The 24560-nt window shown below is 42.7% G+C and overlaps 1 protein-coding gene across 14 annotated transcripts in view; it reads left to right on the plus strand.

Annotated features, from left to right (window-relative positions):
- PTPRM (protein tyrosine phosphatase receptor type M) overlaps window positions 1–24560 on the plus strand; it is a 1480454-nt gene that overhangs the window by 125700 nt on the left and 1330194 nt on the right. The gene's annotated exons all lie outside the window — the stretch shown is intronic.

Raw genomic sequence — 24560 nt, forward strand, 5'->3', positions numbered from 1 at the left:
CAATCATGCGTTCTCATTGTCACTTCCAATGTCATCTTGGTTTCTGCAGACCCGTTTCAACCAAAATCTACCTCACCTACAGTTCTTTCTACAAAGTCTCGCCTTAGATTCTCGCTTCAATTAATATGTGTCCTATACAGTTTTCCACTGCAATTGAGAGCTAGTTCAAATTCTCATCATTAGGTTTAGTCAATTGCTAACAGATAAAGTTCCGAAAAGATGTCATATAAAGTTTAAATTTGAGCTTCCCATGTCGTTTGTTGGTTTAGTATGCTAGGGAATTTAGTTCCTAGACAGGTACATTTAGCAGTTTTACAACATAGTGGGAATTGCAATGCATAATCAGTGGCTTATGGTGGATTTGTAAAGTGGAGGGGCAGAAATTTAAGATCTGAGTTGTAGCTCATGAGCTAGCATTGCCAAAGAACATATATAAGAAAAAAGCCAAAGGTATACTTTTAGGATGTTTTCAAACTGCTCTACAGCACCTAAGCACAAACTGGCCCACTCACACCCCAGTATTATCTGGCAGCCCTGACTATAAATGATTACTCAGGTTGTGGGAAAGAAGACAGCCTCATTGTCTGACTGAAACCGGTGATCTCAATGTACCTCTCATTAGGAACATTTAGCATCGTTTTCTTTGTATCTAGGGGGCTCTACTAGCCTCTCTTAGTTATCAGTGGCAAAAACGGCAAGGCAGTGGCTTTGCCACTGGCACAGGAAGGTAATAAAATGATACGGTAAAGCACTAACATTATGTGTCAGCGAGTTAAGTGCACACCAACAGCTTCTGCAGACTTCTAGTAAACAGCACCCACAACATGAGTATATGTGCTGTTTGCAGGGTCTGCAGCTGGGTACTAAGGTTGTTTGTGGGGACAACACGAGCACAGTGTGCATCAGTGGAGGGGCTGAGAGCCACTGTAATTTAGAGATGAGGAATATCTAACAAATTCTGTCTCATTCCACTTGAAACCGACCCTGGTGCAGTGAACCCTGCATGCTAATTGCCATTGAGTTCGCTTTACACTGGTCAGCAAAAGAGAAAATATCTACCCCCGAGACCTTTCATTTTAAGATTTTGATGCACTTATGTGAAAGGGATCGAATTGGTACATGCAGTAGCTGTATTTTCTTGTGCATGAATACACACTGGTCTGTCATGACCATCCCTGCCTACCCCCTTCTGAGTGCCACCTATAGTTCTCCTGGATGGGTACCGTAAATAGGAAACTCCAACTGCATGTTGGAATTACAAAAACACACTATACTCTGAAGGCCTTAATGGAAAACTTTAAAAAACTGAGGAGTCGGCAAACATAATTCAGAGAGGAGGAGGTAACCATCCTACTAGTAATGAAACTTACTACTGACCTGATAACTGTTCTGGGTAATAACCCCCTCTTTCACCTTCTTATTTTTGTCTCACTACAAAATTCCAGGGCCTACTTTGGTACCGGATGTTTCTTGGTCATCACAAGAAGACAGTTTCCTAGTGACTTGGGGATAGATTAGAGCACAGAAGACAAAAGAACTCATCAGATGGGGGTTTCTCAAACATTTACACAAAGACTTTGTGCAAGTCATTGAGACTTGCTTGCGGAGTCATATGCACTGCTTAAAGCCTGCAGTACATAATAGGCGCAATACCGAGTGGCAAGTACTTTCCAGCCCAAAATGCCATATAAACTTGCCCATTCCACAAATTAAAGTAAGTCGGCTGAAAGAATGAAATGCCACCGTCAAAAAAGGAAAAGCAGATTTATAATAATAATATTATGTGCAGGTCCAACAGGTCATGTTAGAGCTATGAGCAGAAACGAGTCGTGAGTCATGACGACTCAAGCAGGTCGTTTCAACTACCTCTGACCACGTCGTTATAAACATCATGATACTTGTAACTGAATATTTATTTAGCCCCCGGGTGGTCATTATGATTCCATCCATGGGCACCCAGTGTGATCTTGTGCTTGGTGGAATAGTGAATTATGATAAACTTCCATACATTTTGGGAAAACTTTTACTCGTGAATAGCCTAGCCCCACCATTTAAACAATCCCAAAAAGAAAGCAAGTCAGTGCTTTCTAATTCTATTTCCGGGAACCTGCAAGCCAGAGTGTACCCTCGATGGGAAGCATGCAGCCGCTCTCGTTACCGTAATGCTTGCTAACTCACTTACAATTGCTCACTTACTGAGGATTATTTAAGTTGGAGATTTACTGCCCAGAACATTTCCTGGCAGCAACTACCATAATTGAACATCACGAAATACACGACAACGACATAATATGATTTCAAAGCTACCCCAACCATTTAACTTACTCAAGTTACCAGTGTGCTGTTGTGTGTGGATTAAGATCAGTTGATCGGTTCACTTCTGATGATCTCATATGGATATTTTCCACAAAGCCTGTCTCTCCTCATCACTCATGGCGTGCTGGCCTTGTGCTGCACCAAATGACAAAGACACCAGGAAAGAGACAGTCTCCCCCCCACACACACACTCCTCACAGACACCGCACAGGTTGATTGCACTCAACTCAAGTCAATTCAGGCCCTGGCCACACCTCCACGTCTCTGTCAACCAATCCTGGCGCTGATGCTGCCGTTGCTGCAGTGTAAGGATTGACTTGGGCAGGGTACCTCAACACTCATTTCTGAGACTGGGGGCTGTGCCTGAGCCACACCTGGCTCAATAATGTTCGTGCTATGTAGCATAGATCTAGTTCGTGTATCAGGATGGCCAGAGGAAGGCTGATATCCAAACCGACACGCTCATTTAAGTGCAGCATCGGTGTTCAACTTCTCACAGAGTAGACTGCCTCGCAACATTACTGCTGTTGCAACTCTAAGCCCCACCCCCTCATGCTCACCGCTTCGAATTCGAAAAACTCACTGACTCTCAGAAGTTTGTGCTCACAGTAGTATCATGCTGCTCCAATTTCTAAATATATAAACATTTTACTCCATGTATTTATTATTGGAGGGCCATGGGGGCCAAAATAAACAATAGGGTTATGTCCCAACGCCCTAACTGAGGCACCGCCCCTTTGCATAAACCTTGTTTAATGCACATAAATATTAACATTTAGGAAACTAAAAGCCCCATTGTCACCATGCTGCAATAGTCGCCATTCTGAATCTCTCCCCAGCCACACCTCCTCCTGTTCAGAATAGGTATTGATCGTATTAGGACCATAACAAACTGTTTGGGCATGGACACCATCGATATACAGGCAATACGTAGATGTATTTCGAAGTTTCATGCACACAAAATATAACTCATCCAGGAACATCAAGGGTTTTATGTCACAAATTACATGCAACTCGACCTCCGAAAAACTTTCATGATTTTATCATTCTTCCCATCCAAAGTTTGGGAATATTTCAATCTACTTTAGGGAATGGTGAGTGAAATTACTTCTCATTAAGATAAAAAAAATGTAGTTCTTGTTCCTGATGGAAATATATTAAGCATATAAAACAGTACTAACCTTTTTTTTATAGTAGACCACGAGTGCCTATTAATTTTAAATCTGACGCTCCTTATAACTGATGTAGGAAGAGTTTGCGTAGTCCTAGGACGTGAAGCTCCTTGCTTTTCTGTTGGGTTTAGATGACCACTACTTTAGTAATAAAATGGAAGTCCCTGTCATTTATGTTTGACAATACAAAGCACATGGTTCTCTGCATCATAAATTCATTGGTGCAGCACAATTCCGCCTTCTATTGAAAATAAAAATGTTAAGCACTGGAGAGACAAAAGGCAGGGTTGCAGGTAATAAGGTTGTTCAGGAATAATAGACGTTACCATTTAGACCTGCTTCCCCCAAACCGTAGGTAGACTGCTTAAAACTCCATAGCGTCCCTCAACCTGCCTCATCTCAGTAGACACCATTTTACATTTCATATACTTGTTATGAGAACGCAAGTGCCACAGAGCATCAATTTTGTTCAAATTACTCTTAAGACAGCCCAAATCCCTACTCCCTTCTCACTCTGCTGGCCGACAAAAGCATTTTAGTCCGGTTGTTGAAGGGCATCCAGACTTGAGCCTTCCTCCTTCCCAACCTTTTTAGCTTGTGGAATTGTTATTTTGCATATTTTGGGGAATCATTAAGTGTTCTACCTTTTCGAGCGTCTGACCAAATTGTATTTAAACCCACAGAGAGAGGCACGTCACAATTCTTCTCAAGTGTGCTTTTGTCAGCAGAAATGAAATTGTACAGCAACAACTTGTACCTTGAGTCTGCTGACTTACTTGGGGCCTGTAATGCTGTGGGGATCACAGGAGAATTATCATTCCTGCTGCCCTCTCATTGTGTTTTTTCTTGGAGTCGTTTATCCTCGTGCTACATCATTAAGGGTTATTTCTGGTACTGTATCTTTCAATCATAAGATCCAAGCTTGTGTTAAGATTCACTTGCCTTGACCTACGACTTTGCCATGCTGTACCTGGGAGAGTCAATAACAGTCGCGAGCTGTATGGTGATTTGCAAGATGGCTCAGTGAGATCAAATTCACTGCTGGCATCTGACACCATCTGTAGGCCATGAATTTAAATCCCGATTAGGGCAAACCGTCCTTCCACTCTTACAAAGTGCTTACAAAAAAAGTGCTGCATAAAGAGTAGAAAACTCTAAAACTGCCGGAATTGCATCAAGCCCTCTAAACGATATGTGGAAGTATCGGACGATTTGATTTAAACCTAGTAGAGCGTGGACGTCCTTTTATCCCCAAGGCTCCTGTGTGTTCCTGCATCTCAGCAGTCGCGTGGCTAACTTTAGTTTGCCCTTCAGCTTAGTCCGCGCTGAGCGCCAATTTGCATAAAGGGCCTTGGAGCCAAGAACTGTTCAAGCCCCCGTCCTCTTCACATATTTGCATAGCGACTTTTCTCTTTTTAGGTCACCAGCAAGATTCATGTACTGTCAGCAATGCACTAGGGGGGAAATGATCTTTCACTGCAATAAATGCATAGCATAGGCAATTCCTGAAGCCATCGAGAACAAGTCTTCTCCCTGCTTTCAAATGTGCCCGTTTAACTCTATCACAAGGGCGCGCGCTGGGAGGTGCTGGCATCAAGTTAGCCTCTGTCTGATATGCTGGGTATTGCAAGGAGACTCGTTTCTTTCCGAATATAAATTCCCCGTATCTTTGCCACTTACCACATCCTTTTATTCTTAACCCCTGGGACGAGGAAACCCCCCGTGCCGACAGTGCGGCTTTCTATATGAATAATCCTCGACTTGTCAGCAAGAGTGCCGGGAGAGGGGGTAAGGTTATGTATACCTTCAACCTGAAGCATACGCCGAATTTTGGGAAAATTGTGCTTGCGGAGGCGATCACATGGAACATTCAGCAGGCGCCTCGGACATTTATGTAAGCTTAATGGCAAGGTTTGCGTAGTAGTCTTACCAGAACAGTGCTTAACACGCCGTTACGATTGTAAAATAAATGGATTGAAAGACCAAGCTAGGTTTCGAAGTTGCTTTCGACTCTGCTCAAGTACATAGCAAAGGGTTTGAGGATGGTGTTGTTTTTGGCGGGCTCAGATGCACACCAGCCCATGACGGGCAGATGCAGAAGAAGCAGGTTGTTATAAGCGTGTCCTATCTCTCATCATCCTGCCTGTCCGGGAGTGATTTGCAGCAGTCTCCTAATGGATGCATGCTCTTGCGGGGATCTGTATAAACTGCATGCCATTTAATGCATTATTCATATGAGCCCAAAGGTATAATTACTCAGTGAAGTGAAAAGTAAGAAAACGAGTTCCCTGATAATGCTTGTTTACTCAGATCTGGGTTTTGGATGGAAGAGGTGGCTGCAGCCTTTCCAGGTGCCAGAAAACGAGATTGTGCCGTTCATTGGCATTCCGAGTCTCCCATTTCTCTCGCATCTTGTTACAATACTCGCTCTGGGAGGAGTTCTCCAAATGCGAGCTATCAGTGTGTGCTTCGGGGAGGGATGCTTGACACCCGTGGCCCATCAGTTCAGAGGTTTGGGTTGGCCAGTTAATTCGAATTGAAGCAATAATAATTTGATTTTTTTATGTAGCGCGTAATGCCACGTCTGTGCCGTTTTGAAGCTCCATAAATAAGATATGAGTAAAGTAGCCCCGTGATGGGGTAAGGGTATTGCAAGTCACTAAGAAATGTTATCAACGTGTAAAGTAATAAGGTCAAAGACCGAGTCTTAAGGTAGGGAAACTCTGGTATGACTTCCAAGATCCCCTTAACATGTGGTGGAGGGATTATTCCATACAATACATGGGCACATCATCACCCCACACACAAAGCTTAAATGCTTGGTGTTCTACCCCTTCATTTGAAAGAGATAGTAAGTTTGCCGGTATGAAAAATAAAAGCATAACCTAAAGCATGAAATTGAAGACCCTAATACACACTTACTCATTTTTTGCAAAAACATATATGCGTTTATTTAATGTAAGGCAGGCTAACAAAAATAAGCTCAGAATGATTAACATGCAGAGAGAGGTTTTCTTTTCTGTAATGAACCACACTGTGCAACCAATAAATATGCTGCCATATTTATCTCCCTTCTGCTGATCTCTGTCAATTTTAGAAAGCGAATTTAGGAAGGAAAAGACAGTTTTCATTTTTGGTGGTTACATTGCATCTCTAATGACAATCCATGGCTTCTCTATCACCTAAATTGCTGGCAGTAGAAATTGTGGTTACAGCTCAACTATAATACATTATTACAGTTGAATAGCAACATCATTTACTTAATACTCGACTGTGATACGGAAACTAAAGACAGGTTTTTATACAAGGACCGGAGACCTCCTCCATATGATACGTTGCTATCACCTGATCCCATGTTACTGTTTTTGCTGACTTCTGAAAGATGAAGAGAGAATCTGACTTGTCAGGGCTTGATCTCATCATCTGCAGATTATCGCAACTCTCTGTCCAACCGTTTTTCTCACTGAGCCATCCTGCCAGTGAGATCAGATACGGAGGCACCATGATAAGTGGAGAGAAATAGGTGGTTCTTGAGGAACTGTTTTTTATAAAGCAGCGCTCTGTAGAAGCAGGACCTCAGGGAAGAGACATTCAAGGAAGTGGGCTAGGAGTAATGAGGATGAATCTGCTACCTTATCTCGATTTTGGCAGACTCTTTTATAGGAGCTTAAATGAAGGTCTGCATAAAGTTCTTAATACTATGGTGCATAGTCTTTATCTGAGGCTAGACAGTGTGATTGTGTGCTAGACCTGTTGTTACTCATTAGTTAAAATATATAGACTGGGCTTTCAATCCACCCAGATGAGTATGTCTCCTTGGCATCATGCTGTTGGCTGCTTGATGCATCAGTCCACCTCCTATGGTGTGATTGAACTGAAAAACATCAAGAATTTTCTTGTAACCCGAACATATGCAGAATCATTACACATTAAATTATTTCTCCCACACATTAATTATGGAAATCAACGCAGCAAGTTATTTTTTATTGTTTTCGTCACAACTTACATTTTGCCTACTTGAGAGCTCTATATACACAGGTAAACAAGCAGTGGCAAAGCCAGTAGGTTTAGCTTTGATATGACAACACATGCATGCACAAAAACTGTTTTCATACCTTTGCATTTTAAAGTCAGACCTAGTAGCGTTGCCATTCCTTCTTATTCCATGCTGTCACTTTGGAAGTGCCTAGGCAGGCGTCTGCCTATGGGGCTTTTTGCTGTCAGATCTTAGGAGACCTCTCCGGCTGTAAATTTGTCCCTGCAGTGAATTATTGTACACAGCTTGCACGCAGCGGGCTCATTGATGCCATTATTCGAAAAATGACTGTATTTAACAGTTGCAATCATTGACAATTATTGAGTGGCTGTAAAACATTTAATGAACCTCAGGGCCCATTAAATAATAGATCACTTCAGTAACGATATTATCTGCGGTGTTCTTGAGGGGGATATCTTCTGGAAGCAGAGGTCTCGCCTATTGCTGATAATTTTAATTTCAGCTATGGAGGCCGGGCAGATCCCACTTGTGGTCAGGATGTGGAATAGGATCTTGTCAGTCTATGAGAGGCTGACTTTGCCGAAGGTTTGTTAGGTCATGAAATTGTGATATCCATAACTGAAATGCATAGACACGGCCTAGCAGTGTTCAAAGGTGTATACATTACCTTTCAAACATGCCCTTGTGCTTAATAGAGCTGCTGTCTTTTTATCTTATTATGAAAGGACTGTGGGTTGCAAAATCAATCTGAGTTGCCTTGTAAGAATCTCCTTATTACTGTTGTACAAGGGCATGTAGGTTATACAATCGATTACATGATTAGATGTATTACACTTTGTTGCAATAGGGCTATCTCATGTTTTCAAACCACTCAGCATGTACTATATGATGACCAATCAAATCAAGCATAGACAAAGTTAATAAATCTGGCCTTAACAAGCCTGCTATATTTTTTTAATGTATTTAATTTTAACAGATATTAAAAGTGTGAATGTACAGAAGAGTAAAAGTGCTGCCATCTAAACGTGATGTTAATGTTTGTGAAGAATTTAAAAACAAATTAGCCACTACAAAAATACGTTAAAAAATACATGAAAGCAGAAACGAAACCAAAGGGTGCCCACCCTGCCCTTTTGCTGAAGTGTAATATTTTTTAGGCAAATGTGCACATGCAAAAAAGCAAAATCACTTTGTTCACAGTGAAGAGAGCCCAAGGGCCCAAAAACTTGACGGCTATTCCGTCCGTCATATAACGATCACCATAGGCCACAATGAGATCTAAGGTGGTGGAAGGGATATCCGTCACATTTGTAATGGAGTAACCGCCGATCGTCAAGATGGTAATCAGGCCCAGTCTGAACCAGACTTGCTCGGTTGTTCTGCACTGTAAGCTGTGATGAAGGGAAACATGAATGACAGTTGAACAAGCCAGTGGATGGAGAAAGGTGACAGAAACTAAGTGTGTGTATATGTGTGTGTGTTTGGGGTGGGGGGAGGCACATGAGACTGGTAAGACCCCTTAAGCTGTCTCTAGGCTAGACCCAAACAGAATGACAACTTAATTCACAATACCATTTGCACATAAGATTTTACGTTAACTGTACATAACAAACCATTTGTGGTTGCATACTATACACTCTTTCGCAGAATCAGGCCGTGTGAACATTTGTGCATGAAGTCGTGAAATGTATACAGTTCATTTTCTGTAGCCATAGTTGCAGAGTTAGACATTAAAACATTGGTTAGTCCCAGTGCAGGTGGAGAAAATAACCATGTTGATAAAAACAACAAAGTCTTAGATTAGTGGCTTCATCTTAAGTATCTAAGAGATAGCAACCACTGCAAGATACTGCATGAAGGCACCACATCAAATGAACATAAAATTGTGCCAGATAAGAAGAAATAACCTCGAAAAGAAAACGTTGCTGTAGAAAATGAAGTGCTTTAAGGCCTAAATGTAGTGCTGTCTTGTTCTTCTAAACTCCCTTGTATTGTGGCTACAGACACTCCCATATTTTAAAGGTAGGTGGGGGAAGGTATTTCTTGTCATGAAAGGAATAATTTGCCCCTGGAGGAAAAAGGTTATTTTTTGCAAACGCACAGTTACTCACTTCTGTATGTTTTCCACCCAGGGGGCCATCTATTGAAGAAAGTAAAAGGGTGCATCACCTGTGGACATCTGTGATTTGTGTTGTCTAACTCGGATAGTTCCATGGTTTTTAAGGCTTCTCCGATGAGAATGCATGAGAAAAGGAATTTATTTTGTTACTCGTCCCTGAAATCTCCATGATTCGTATTTTTTTAATGGCAAAATGACGCCAGATTCCTTGGTTTACCAGCTTCTGTAGGACAATGGAAGTCTGTATTTTCGGGAGTTTGCACTACTAGATTTACCAAGATGCATGCTTGCCGTGGTTTTAGTTGTGGGCTTTATCACTTAGCATAGCCTCCATAACTGGTGACTTCATTTAACATGGATTTTTGGAAAAAAAATTGCATGTTGCTTTATTTCATGCATCATTATAGTTTCCTGCATGTGAAATATAGGTTTGAAAATGGCTGGGGTAGGATGATCTCTTCCTAATTCAGATTGCGGTCTGCATTTAGAAAAGGGGATCTTTCTTTGTCCTTTTTTTTGTACCTCCTGTCAACCAAATACACTAATGTGTGCTGCCTTGAAGAAATTAACCACCAGTTTTCTTGCTAAAGAGTACTTTATTTAATAACTCAACTCGACCTAAATTGCTAGACCTATTGAAGATGATTTTAGAGCTGTAAAGATTTTGAAAACAGTATGCACCTTATCACAATATAATAAAATGTAAAAAAGAAAACCACAGATTTTAATCATATTTTGCCATTTTTGTCAAACTGTCAACAGCTAACTACACATCCACGGTGGAATTATCACAATCCCCAAATTAAGAGAAACCTGCAATACATTTTCCGGTTAATACAATTTTTTTTACTGTTCTGTGAATGTCCCTCTGCAAACAAACTGAAACAGTGAAGTCTTAGCACTTAAGGGGTTAAACTCGGGCTGATATCGTTTGGTCCTTTGCTGCTTTCCATTCCTCTGTTCCAGCATAACAGATGATTACGGGCACACCAGCTAAATGTCTAATACATCTCCAGGCTGAGCCGGGTTGTCTTCTGTGGAACTGACTTTAAAAATATGTGATGGAACATCGCTCCAGTCTCCGAATACTTGTCAGATTGGATTTATTACCGCGACTCCCATTACTAAGAAGTGCACTTTGGTCCTTGGGGGATATTTTTTCTCGGTCTTTCTCTTTCTCTGTTTAGGTGTGTGGTTTCAGCTATTGTAGAGCAGTGGTCAATCAATTATTCCCTTTGACACCCACGGTCCAGCAGCAAATTCTTGGATCATCTCAGTTTAGTGACTTTAAAAAAATCTTTAAGCATAAAGTAAGAAAAAACGATAATGTGCATTCAGTTCAGTTAATTTCGTTTTTCATGCCATTTTCTTCGTGCTCTGACATTAGATATTTCATTCTTTTAAATTTCTTTATTGGTATTTTGGTTTATATACATATATATATATATATATATATATATATATATATATATATATATATATATACACACACACACAGAGGATTAATACGACAGTCATAGTATATAGGCAACTTACACATACACGCGTTCGACACTGAACGTGTGTCCGAAGCCAATACTATGGAGTAGCGATGCGTATACTTGAGGAAAGAAAGGTCTCGAAACGGCAAGCTAATTACAGGATCAGCCAATTAAAGAAACCACATTACAACAATAATGCCTGTAAATAACAATGCAAAATTGTATAACAAAAACCTGTCTAGATCGAGAAGTTGGGGAGATGTACCTTATTACTGTCGAGGTCTGGAGAGGAAAGAAGGGTGGGGGAGAGGGTCGGACCATACATCTTTACATAGCCTCAGAAAGAAAAGGAAAGAAAGGAGGGGAAGTGCACAGCTCATGTGGCATGAAAGTGTGTGCATTTGGGGTAGGACAGCATCTGCCAGCTGGCACCGTGATCAGTGGCTCAGGCCTACGCTTAATGTCAATTGGGCACTATGTGGTACCACCCACCACTGGTGTCGGTCCTCCTCTGGGGAGCTTATCTTCTTGGATATTCGTAGTATGTATTCGTCTCTGGCCGTGACAGAAATGATAGTCCCTTGCAATCTGCGGCATCGAACCAGGGCCTCAGATTCGGCCACTGCCCACTTGTGGGTCGCTCTAAGCCAATTGTTTATTGGAGGGGGTTTGGGGCCTTCCACTGCATTGTGATGAGGCATTTGTATAATACAGTCGCTAGGTCTACGAATTTCAGGAAGTGTTTATTGTGTTTGGTGTTTGACATGATACCTAGTAAGCAAGCCAGTGGACTGGGGGGGGAGAGGGGGGAAGGATCTGGACCTCCACAATGTCCGATATTAGTTCCATTACCTGGCCTGATGTGTGCCACAGTGGGAGATACTCCCAGACCATGTGGATAAATGATGCATTGTTTAAGGTACATATAGGACATTTGGGTTGTGTCACAGGAAACATCTTGCTGAGGCGATGTGGTGTGAGATAATTCTGGTGCACATAATTAAATTGTGTATATTTCAGACGCGCATTGCAGGAGTTTCATTGGACTTGCTCGGGGGACATATTCCATTGCTGGGGAGTGAGTGTCATGGACAGAGAGTCTTCCCAGCACTCCCTACTCTGAGATGAAATGGAGGGCCTCCCTTGTAATTGTGTAATGCTGTGTATAAAGTTGAAATTGCCTTACGGCCCATACCATGTGTTAGTATACATTGGAGCCCCAGGTGTACTGGAGGTTCTGCCAATCCCTGAGGCCAGATGCTCGTGATTCCTGCCCTGAGGGCCAAATAACATAGCAAAATTGCCAGCTCCTATACCATACTGAGCACATATGTCGGAAAAAGAGAGCAGGGCACCTTTCCGATACAATGTGCCCAATTGGAACAGTTCAACACCCAGCCATGGTGTTGAATCATATGTGTCTAGGAGCTTGTGTTGGGCTAGTAGGCTTCATAAGGGTATCTGAGATGTATAGGGGTGTAGGGCTCGCTTTACGGATATGTAGCGTCTCCATGTTTGTTTGGCAACATGCAAGATTATACTCCCATTTCCCCCTGATTTATGCGGAGAAAAAAAGCCATCCGAGGAGGTCTGCGTTCCCTAGGAGCGCCTTCATCATACCGCCCTCCTCTGATGCCGAGCCCGCCAACCACTTCATTGGCCATTGGAGTTGGGCGAAGTACAGTTCGAGGTCAGGAACCCCCAGTGCCCCCCTCCAAGCTAGGGTGCTAAAGAATCAATAAAGATGCCCTTTTCCATGCTGGACCCCCTATAAGGATTACCATTAATCCACGTAAGGTGGCAAAAAAGGATGTTGGTGGGAGCACCGGTATGGTTGTGAAGAAATACAGTAATCTTGGGAGGACCAACATTTTGGCATTCAACGCCCTCCGCATGGGTGACAGCGGCAAACGCATCCAGAATTGCAGAGATCAGCATATAGATGCCAAGGCTTTCCCGTGGTTGCCATCTAAAAGGTCCTTGGCATTGTGATATATATTCACCCTTAGATATCGGAAGGTATCAAAAGCCCAGGGTAAGCGGCTGACTGCCAGTAAGTGGCGTTGGGCTTGCTCGACCTTCCACAGTGGAAAGATGCAGGACTTGCCCCAATGAATTTTGAGGCCTGTTAAATCAACAAACTTTGCAAGTGTATCATATAAATGTGCTAAAGTCGAGGCATGGCCCCGTATATAAATAAGGACATCTTCAACATATAAGGAGATGACATAACAGGCAGCTCCCACCTAGACCCCATAGTCTGGTCCCTTCTTGCGTAATATGGCAGCTAGAGGACCCATGACTAAGGCAAACAGCACTGGTGACATAGAGTAGCCCTGCAGAGCACCTCGTTCTATAATAGAGGCGCAAGATATACATTGGCCTGTCCGGATCTGAGCCTTTGGAGTAGTGTACAATAGCTGAACCCATCTTAAGAAATTGGGGCCCATGCCAAAAGCTTGTAAACCCCGAAGTAGGTAACTCCAATTAAGCGTATCAAATGCCTTTACAAAATCTAAGAATGCTGCAACTGGGATATCGAGTTCCGCTTCTGATGCATCAACGATATGGCACAAATGTCTGATGTTGAAAAGTGTGGCTGCACCAGGTATGAAGCTGTTTTGGTCCGAATGTATTAAGGCTCTCAGCAGGGGTAGTAGTCTATTAGCAAGGACTTTACTCAGTATTTTATAATCTATATTGAGCATGGAGATTGGCCTGTAAGAACTCACCTCCATGGGGTGTCTGCCTGGCTTTGGTAGGACAATAAGTAGGGCTTCTTCGAGTGAGACAGGCGGAGTGCTGCGCTCGTGCACCTCCCTATAGACTTCTAAAAGATGCAGGCGAGGGTGTCACCGTATGTCACATACAATTCGACTGGGAACCCAGCAGTGCCCGGTGTCTTACTGCGCGCCATCTGTCGGGTAGATGTCATGATTTCCTCTAATTGAAGGGGTTGTTCCAGTTCCTAACACTGTAGTAGGTTTAAAGTAGGAATTGACCCCTCCCACAGGTAGTCCTCTACGAGCTGTAAGAGTTCCTACCCAGGAGATGAATATAACTCTTCATAGTATTTAGTAAACACAGTAAACACATCATTAATGTCTATCTGTGTTGCTATTGTGGTGCAAAACACAGTATCATGCAAAACCTCAGTGCGCAGGCGCCAGGAAGGAATAACTGATAGTGACCCTCCCCATTGAAAGGTGACCTTAAGCGGGTTATGATCTGAAAGAGTTCTGCACAGATATTCAGATGTACATATCAATTGCCAGCTCTGAGAATTGCAAAAAAGGTAATCTGAGTGGGTCTGGACCTCGTGTCTTGCTGCAGAGTAGGAGTATTCACGTTCCACCGGGTGACCCATCTGCCAAACATCATGAAGACCCATGGTCCAGGACCACTGCCTAAAGTGTTTTGTGGCATGAATACCCACTGTGCCAGGCAGGGGAGGAAATGATCGATCCCAGTCTGTATCCTGTATACAGTTAAAGTCCCCTCCCCATATCTTTGGTGCTTGTTGCATTAATAGTATGGTATGTGTCAGTGTCTAGAAAAGCAGACTGCGTGGTATTTGGTGCATACACAGATATTAAATAAAAGGGGCCTCCATCTAGGGTACCCTCAACAACTATATAGCGGCCCTCGGCATCAGCCAGAACGTTTTCCCTCACAAAGGGGACCTCAGGAGCAACCCAGATAAAGACCATTCGTACTGAAGTGGAATTTCCTATGCCAAATATTTGCCCACCCAATCTTCTGCTCACTTTATCTAATTCACTCTTAGTGAGGTGAGTTTCCTGTAGACAGGCCATATGTATTTGCCATCACCTAAGGTGTGAATAAATCCTATGTCTTCTGGCTGGCATAGCTATGCCCCTAACATTCCATGTAAGCACATTGTAGATAGCAGCCATAAGTAGCAAGTAAATGTGTCCACACTCAGTTGGCCACTGATTTCCCCTCCCAACCACTGCTGCCGCCACTAGAATTTCCAGACAGTGTGAAACGAACCAAGAAATCAAAAAAGTGAAGAACTCCCATTCCCCAGTCCTGTGTGTGGAACAACCTCATGCCACCCTTTAAAAAAACTAAGTAACAAATGCACATCAAATACTTGCATTCCGATGATGTCCTTACGGGAGAGTCCAACAAGGGGAGGCGTGCCCAGTTAAGAGTGTCTTGCAGGTGCAGTGTTGGCTCTACCGGATTTTGTAATGGAGATCCTCAGAGTCTTTTGCTTCCAATGCCTTCTCTCTAAATCAATGGGAGGTCCCTTTGACAAGGTATTTTCCTGATACATTTTCTAGTGTTGCCAAAGACGATGTCCTCATTAGAGATCATCTGCAAAGCAAGGTGTGACCCGTTGGCCCGGGTGGTAAAGTGCAGTGGAAGAGGACGAACCACCTGTGTCCGAGCCAGAATACAGTGTCTGTTTGGTGTGTAGCGATGAGTAGGGGTTGTCAGTACAAAGTGATGCTTCCTTGACCACTCGTGCTTGGGCTGCTTCCATCTGGTCCTTAGTTGGCTTTGACCTGAGTGATTTCCTTTTCTGAATCCGTGTCCTGGGTGTAAGCCAAAGCATGTTCTGAGTTCTCTCTCGGGGTTCCCGCCAGATTCTTGGCATGTAGCCATGTCCAGACATCTCCTGAGAGTGACAAATGTGGTTCTTACTACCATCAGTCACGCAGCACTTTGTTGGGAACAGCAGGGCATATTTCAAATTTAGTTTGTGTAGCCGCGACTTGACCGTGGCGTAGGAGTTTCGCTGGCATTGCACTGTTATAGGAAAAGCAGAATTAATCCGTGATCACGCTGCCTTCATATTTCCTTGGTCCTTTAGTCAGGAAACTCCGCAAGAGCAGGCCTCGGACCCAGTACCTAAGCAGCTGAGTTATTAACGATCGCGATACGGCACCATGCAATGGAGGGCATCCCGGGATATGGTACACCTGTTCAATGGAGAAGTATTTTGGGACCTTGCCCTCCATCACTGTGTTGGTACTCCAACTTTCGAGGAATAATTCTGCACTGGGGCCTTCTGCGCATTTTGAAAAACCAAGGAAGCGGACATTATTGTTGCAAGAGCGTCCTTCTGCATCCTCTGCCCTGCTTTGACGGTCCTGAATTTCCTGGACTGACGGGCCCACGGTACCAAGGGTGGATTCCGTTCTGCAACAAGATTAGCCTGCTCGTAGCAGGTTAGCCTCCATTGAAATTATGTCAATCCGGGTTTCCAAGGAGGACTTTCGTGTCTCATGCGCCTCCACTGGCAGTGCCTTGATGGACCTGGTCTTCCTCATCTTGATTAATAGTGTTCAGGTAGCAGGAGGAACATTAGAGAATCCAGCCCACTAGACAGCCCCTACAGGGTGGAGGAAAGGGGGAAGCGTCACTGCTGTGTCCCAGATCTTTTTAAGCCGGTGGCGATGTCGCCGCCAGATATTTTATTTATGCTGCCAAAATGAACTTTTGTTGCTCAATCAGAAGATACCTGAATAAGTGTAGGCTTTGTGAGTACGGCTCTTGATAATAGGCCTGAGAATATCTCCATGCAGCTGCAATCTTTGTTGCAATTTTTCTTGTGTGGCTGAAATTAGCTCAAACAAGAAAGGTCAATTATCAGGATGAGCGTATTGCAGCAGATGTTCTCTCAGAGGATAACACTGTTTCCAAGAAGGTGAACATCTGTAGAATGCAGGCATCCTCTGTATTTACCATTAAAAGTGTGACTTAGTTTATTAAACTCTCCCTATGAAAAGGGTATGGATCCATTGGGCATGTACAGCGTTTTTTTTTTTTTGCGTTTTTTTTTTAAGCATGAGTTATTTGCCAAGTTCCCCTTGTGTGTTGACCGTGGATGTGTCTTTTACCCCCGACCTCTCAATTTGAAATTAGGTTTACCACGTGAGTAAGGTGAGATAGTTGAAGGAGGAGGGTTGTGGAGAGGTGTGGGGCTTTGAGCCTATAACCACCCAGATAAACATGGAGTGGTTGAGGGTCAAGGTTAGGGAGTGGACCTAGAGCTTGTTGCTGCCCTAGCATACCCTCCCCCCTCTCCATTAGAAAGAAATTTCAAATGTTTGTGAGGCTGCTGCCGACATCCTGGATAGATTTTGAATACCTTTATAGATATCCGCATTCAATGCCTCCACAGAGCACGTGGAAATCATGCCTCTGCAGGGGTTTCCTGCTCACTGTATGAACACCGTATGATACCTGCACTTCACTGGGAGACAGTGTGAAGAGAGCCAATATCATGTGACAGACACCGAAAGCACTCTGTGAGTTGTCAGGTTTGTAACCCTCTTGTGACATGACTGAGCAGGTATTTCTCAAACTTTTTATGTGAGTGTGTGGCCCTTGTGTTCACCGGCACAAATCTAGTCTCCCATATTAATAGGAAGCAGATCGTCTATCCCTCGTGGAAAAGCTGTACTGCCAATGGGAGATTAGTGCCTCAGCAAGTGACTACAATAAGCAAACAAGAACAGGTGATGTCATACTTTAAAGGGAATTAGGCACTCTTTTGAAGCAAATCGGCGCTTTCAGGAGACAAATGGGAGGCAAATCTCAGCAAAATGTGCCGTAAACATGCGCTGTAGTTCTATACAATGGAAAAACAGTCACCTAGTACAATAACTCTTTAATCGGTCTGCTTGCAGTTCTTGTAAAAGCGCATACTTCTTTCATGGCTGGTCTTACGTGGTTACATTTTAATTTAAAATTGCCATTCCCATCTGTCAAATTTTAAATAAAATACAGAGAGGAATGTGATTCTGTGCCATTTTCTTGCATGAACATTGAATATGATTGTAAGGCCGATACAGGTAACACCCGCTACTTTACATAAACAAGCAAGGGAGAGGCACATTCTTTCACTGTGTGGGTAAAGACTAACATAGCAGTGGTCTGTAGCTCATGAGATCTTAATTTTAGAGGTCCAATTTTCAGGAGTCACAAACGTTTAGGTGGAGCAGATACTCGCACAGTGTAAGTGTGTCCAGAATCTGTGTTCCAGCAATGAGCATCTTCAGAAAAGTGGATGACAGATAAAAGGGTCTGTTTCTAATGTACTGGGTCTTGTAAGCAATGGTCAGATTGCCTTCAAACAGTTTATTCTTTAGCACACCTCTAAACAAGCCTTTCTTCCAGTCACATGTAGAGTTGCAACAACAACAAACACGTTGAGTACCTGCCAGTGGGATGAGTAGTGGTTGATCTGACCTCCAGGTATGTTTTGTTGTCCATTAGCTTGTTGTGGATTCTCACTGATGAGATTGCTTTTATCATGAACAGTTTACCATATGATGTCTGTCAGGGTGAATTTGCTCCTTTAGGGTTCTGCAGAATCTTAGTGTTTTCTTTTCCTAACCTTTGCAGTTTGTACACAAAGTAGTCGTTTTTACTTCAGTGTAATATTTTGATAGAAATCTCTAGTTTATATTCTTATATGATAAAGAAGTTATATAATATAAGTAAGATAGAGAGTGTGATAAGTTGCTCAGTGCATGAAGGTTTCACGCGTTGAGAGAAATCATGGATGGCCTCAAGCTTTGACCATTCTGTGCTAGCAGTTGTTAAACTTGCTCTTCACCTTGATTCTCCACCTCAGCTGATGCAAAGGAAATTATTAAATGTATTCGAGACACAATATTTGCAGTCTTCAAAGCTTGCTTTTTGGCTGAATACATTTCAGGGCAAAGGTTCTCTCATAACAATTAAGACTCACCTTAATTTCGCCAAGAGCCACACTGAGAAGAAGGTTATCATATATGCCTTAAATTAAAAACAGTTCCTCATCAATCAGAGCCTAGAAGGGACCTTGTGGCACTCTTGGTCTGCTTTACCTAGATGGTCTAGTAAGGACAAAAGGACAGAATATGCTCAACTGTTTGTAGCCTTGTAGTAGAGCAAAGAGGACAAAGTATATGTGCTTGTAGATCTCAAAGCTGCATTAGCAATACATTTACTGGTTCAACCCTTGTCAAAGCATTTTGAGCCTTGGCCATCGTAATTTTCATTTGCCATGCCCATTTCCTTTGAGTGAATGTCGTAGCCTTCTGCTTGAAATTTGGGAAACAGTTTTTCTACTCGGGTGAAACATAAGTGAAACACATCCTGCAGGTCCGAGCATACAGAAAATGGTTGTGAGGGCTCGCTGCAGCCTATTGCATACTTGCTCCCAATGTGCTAAAAGTACATTTAGATAATACCTCACTGTTGGCATTGCACTAATATCACTTAGTCAAGCAACCGACCCAAACTCATTATGACGGTTGCTTGAATGCATTTAATACATGCAGACCAAGTAAATGAAGAGGCAGGACACTGTTTATTGAAAGGAAGGGAGATCTGTTGCTAGCTTATTAAGCAATGTAATAGATAAAGGTTCAGGATCTCTAAAAGCAGCCCTTGATAATACAATCTACAGTGGCTGCTGGCTTGATTAACCAGCAAGCATTTCTACACAATTGGACAGCCCAATAATCCTTATGGAGACTGGGAACAAATATACAAATGAACAAGGACTCCTGAAAGAGTAATTGTACAAGCAGTCACTCAGTTATTGAAATGGTAAGTATAATATCCAGTCTCACCATCAAATTAACAGTTCATTCAATTAATTACATTAGTAGTTCATCTAGAGACAAATTGTGCTACTTGTACTTCTTGCATATGAACAAAAATGCATATATATTTATTTTGCAACAGTCCAGATCAATTTAGGGTCAAAAACAGCACAAGCCCAGTGTCTCAAAAAGATCAGAGATATAATCGAGTCCAAGTTGTGACCTGGGTGACCACTCAATAAAATAAAATGATTGCTTCAACCGTCTCAAAGTCCTTTCCTTGTAAAAGGGTTTACAAATCTATTCAAAAGCGACAACATAGGCCAATGATACTCAGTAGTGATAGTAGACTGAAACTTAGGCACAATTTGACACTGGCCGTGATAAGGATCGGATTGGATACACCAATCAGCTCTTTAGGACTTCAGGGATAGCACTTAGAGACTCTCAGGGTGTCAGGCAGAGGTCTATCAGCAGGGTCCATTTCAGGTTCAGTTGCCATGGGTCAGCTGGGCAGTTGTAGGAAAGGGCCTCTTGTAGCTCGTTTGATCCCTTGTAGCTTTAACAGGAGGTCAGCCTTTTATGACACTTAGAGTCCACTACTTCTGGGTACAAGAGGGAGAGCAGGTCCAGTCTTATAGGCTCTTCTCAGGTAGCAGGTTCAGTCTTCTGATCTTACAAAGATCCAGAAGTGTTCTGAAGTAGATTCCTCGTTTATGGGGGGCACTAGCTACTAGGCGGAAATTACTCTTGGGCATGTCATAGCCAATGGGTTACCAGTACCTTGACCAACCCTACCCACTTCAGGAATTTTTATGATGTATGGTGAAATTCTTCAACCACACTAAAATTGGACTCCGGGGGTGGGGAGGGAGGGCGTGCGTGTGTGTGTGTTTGTGTTAGGGGGGTGTACTATGACAATCGTAGTGTCCTTCCTCATCTAACACAGTTTTGGGTACCCACAGTCAATCTGTTAGAAAAAGCAGGGGTTTCCTGCAACCAGACAGTGAATACACAACAATTGTTCTGGTATGCTGTTCTCGCTCTTTGAAATACGCCCCAAGTGTTATATGTAAAACACCAGCAAACCTGCCCTGCAGGATTTGATGCTGTAATGTAAAAAAAGATACTCACATCCATGGCACAAGTTGGGGGTACACGCGGCAACACAGTGTCCACCCACTATTTTCACAGGGTGAAAGCCGTCCACCCTACAAGAAGTAGGCCCCACTGAAATATGCTGAACTTGCCCCGGTGTCATTTTCAGGCACTGGCCGGGACACATTCAGCAGTGCCTGCACCTTATCTGCTTTCGTTTTCCAGCAGCAACATGCAGGTGACAAGGGAGCTTTCATGGTTCAAACTCCAACTGAGCCCATAACAAAAGCTGAATTAGAGGGCCATCAGGCCTCCTTTGTTCCACTTATTGTGACCTGGAGCCTCACAACTATATGCAAATGCAGGGGAGGGGAAATAAAGGCGCACAACTTATCATCAATTAACAAATACTTGAGAGGCATGTTTTTACGTTGTTCAATCCCTGTTTATAAGAGATTTTCATGACCGTAAGAATGTCATATGTGTTGGTTTATTTCAGTATTTGCAGAAATAACAAGTTAAATACCACTATTTTGTGTTATTTCTTTTATAGCGATACTCATTCGGGGGGCACCAGGCTCTGGCCAAAAGAAGCATTATGCTGATAACAGGGCTTTGTTTTCAGTTGCAAAAATGTAAGCAGCAGTAAATGCTTTGTAATGGGCCATCACTGACATGTTTTGTCGTTTATATCCAAGCAGGGAGTATGTGTCAATAGGGAAGGGAATCCAAATACCCATAAAAAACCCCACCACCACTTCTAATAATCACACCGTGGATAATTTTACTTTAGTGAGGCCCACCTGACCAGGATAGTATGTTTGGCATTATGTATTTCATTGCTTTTTTAAAAACCGTATCAGATCTTAATTTCAATGTTTAAATATGTTCAGACATATTTAAACATTACCAATTTAGTTAGCATAATTGTGAAAAATTTGGAGGGGGGGGCAATGATTTTTTTTCCACTAGGAGGAGCTCGGCATTAAAAAGTTTGAAGTCCACTGTACTAGAAAGAAAACAGGTTACTCCAGCAAATGTGTTAACCTCCATAGTTATCTTACAATTATTATTATTCCCTGAGATTAACTGGGCACACAAAGATCTCTGCAGCTGGTCCCGTAACCCCATAATATATTTTAAATTGTAGACCTTGCAACCACTTATGCAGAATAGTTATATTTCCATGTTTATGCTTGTTTCCAATTTCTTTGCGGCAGGTTTTAAAAAAAATAAATGTGTAAGCAAGGCCCAGATTTTGCATCACGTTGTGTCACTTTTTTTGCACAAGCCGGACACAAATTCTCATTTGTTAAAAATTGTGATGAGCTCGAATGTAATCATGGTTGACCTGCTAAAACTGTGTGAGGTCTTAAGATTTTATATCAATTCATTTGATGTCACTTCTTCTAAGGTCAGGGGTTGTGATGCTGCTTCCTGTGATGCTACATGCGATGCCATGTGCCGTAATGTTGCGCACTGTAATGTCACACGCCATGATGCCACTTGCATGCTGCCTAACTTGGTTAGTCCCCCCACTTATTTTTTTAGGACTTGTGCCCTGCTCACATCTGCACCCTGCATATTGTGTCAGCTTCAGCGAGGTCATCCTGTCTGTACAGGTCAGCCTATTTGCTCTTGGGAGGCATTTCACACCCTTTCATGCTAATTACTGGCTGGCAGAAGTGGGAGAGCAAATACAGATAGGCCTCCAGAGGCTGTAAACAGGGGAAAGGCAACTTTCTAAATGTACATTTTCCTTAATATTTATCAAAAATCTGACTTCACAATTGAATTGGATGTTCAATTGTTATTGAAAATTGTTGTTTTATTATTTTACTAGCAATGGCCTAGGCAAATTAGCAATATTAAACGTAAAAATGGAACCCCATGATTTCCCATGGGACAGCCAGCATTGGTACAGTGAAAAGGTAATTTGAGGCTTTTTTACTGGAAGGACAAGTTTAACATTAAATTCTTACATGTCCTACTTTTAAATAACCATGAACCCCATCTTGTGGGCAATAAGGCCTTCATAGGAATCACTTTTAAATATTTAAAACAAATGTTTTTACCTGTCAAAAAGGGCTAGTTTGACAGGTCAACTCTGCTGTTTAAGTCTGCAACAGCCAAGATACATATGGTGGGCGCGCAGTCATTTTTGCACTGTCATTGTAGTGGGTGTTGCAGTCTATTAGTGACATTTAACTTACAGGCCCTGGGTACACTTTGTACCTTATGCTATAGATTTATCAGTAAGTTAAATATGCCAGTTAGGGATATGCCAGTTTCACTATGTTGAAAGGGTGAGCACAGGTACTTTAGCAGTGGTGAGCAGGGGTAAAATGCATGGAGTTCTACAGTCGGCAAAAAATACAGGTTCCAGCAAGAGGTGAAAGATCAGATGTGATACTGCAGAAAAGACACATTTCCTACAGCTGGTATGTGTGACTTGGGTGCACTTCACATTGTTGTTTAAGGCTACAATTGATCTCATTCTGTGTAGGTTTCCATCCTCCACCTTATGTCTGCCCTTATGCAGATGACATGGGCCATTCTCTTGCTTTATTCTCAAAGTCTAGTAATAATGGAGCAGAATAGCACCTACTTTTCTTTTGGTACTAGTTAATCCTTATACATTCTGCCTCCTCAGCCCCCTGTCAGATCCAGTGTCTTCTGCCACTCAGACTCTCTAGTACAGTGGCTGAAGAAGCCTTAATAAATGCTTTGTGAACCAATGGCCCTAATTTCCACTGCAGCTTTTTCTTGGCAGACCCAAGCCCAGTTAAATCTTGAGATGTTCAAAGGAATACCTACAGTTTTCTTTGGGACTGAGTTTTTGAACGTGCTGTTGTCAGTGCTACAACTTCAGGTAAAAGATTCTTGGAGGGATACGATTACAGCCTCACAATAAGACACTTCAGTATTATTCTAAGCCTCTTATGACTCGTCAGGTGCATGTCTTATTGAAGGTCCATTTAGTACACGCTTCAGTGGCAGCCTTTTTTGGTCTTGTAGCTGTGGGTTGTGATGATACTTGAATACCGTTCTTGTCTTGGGCGGGCTAGTTCTCTTATGGCAAGATACCAGAGAGATCCTTCAATCCCCTATCAGATCCATACCATTTTACAGCCCCTCGTGGGTTCTCTCTGAATTTCTGTCTCTTGTTATACTAACACTATTGATGAGTGCAGTGTGTTAGGACTGCTCGTGTGGTTCTCTGTGGTTGTACCAGAGATTCTACGGCCCACCTCAGACCTCTTACTTGCACATGCACCATTTGCTTGGCAAATTTGCTGTCTCACTGAGAGTCCAGGCCCTACCACTCATCATCCGTTGGCCATCTGCCACATCTCCTGCCTGTCCCATATTTTCTGCAGGATCGCCTATGGAGCTGTGTGCACTCTGAAAATCTAATCATTGTGCCAACTTCTGTACTGCCTTCTGACTGGGAAAATAAGAGGCCCAGGCTTCTTCTTGGAAACGTAATGTGACATGCTCAAGACACACCAAATGTCCCGGAATCTTATTCACAGTCCAAAGCTGTGCACATCTCTCACACTCCCGGTCAATTATGATGCACTTTGGTTCTGATCCTGCCTAATTTGGTCTAACATTATGTTTTTGTTTGCGCCAGCCAGTCAGTTAAACTGTGTGTTCGTCTCTCTCTTTGTCGTTCTTCTATAATGTGGCTGTCACATCAACTCTTTTTTCAGCAAGGCTCCTTTTCCTTTTGTCGTCCTCTGTGTTTATGCCCATAAATCTTTCGGTCGGTGCGTGCCAATCTGCCTGTGCCTGTCTAAC

Source organism: Pleurodeles waltl, chromosome 2_1 (genome assembly GCF_031143425.1).
Source record: "Pleurodeles waltl isolate 20211129_DDA chromosome 2_1, aPleWal1.hap1.20221129, whole genome shotgun sequence".
Taxonomy (NCBI): Eukaryota; Metazoa; Chordata; class Amphibia; order Caudata; family Salamandridae; genus Pleurodeles; species Pleurodeles waltl.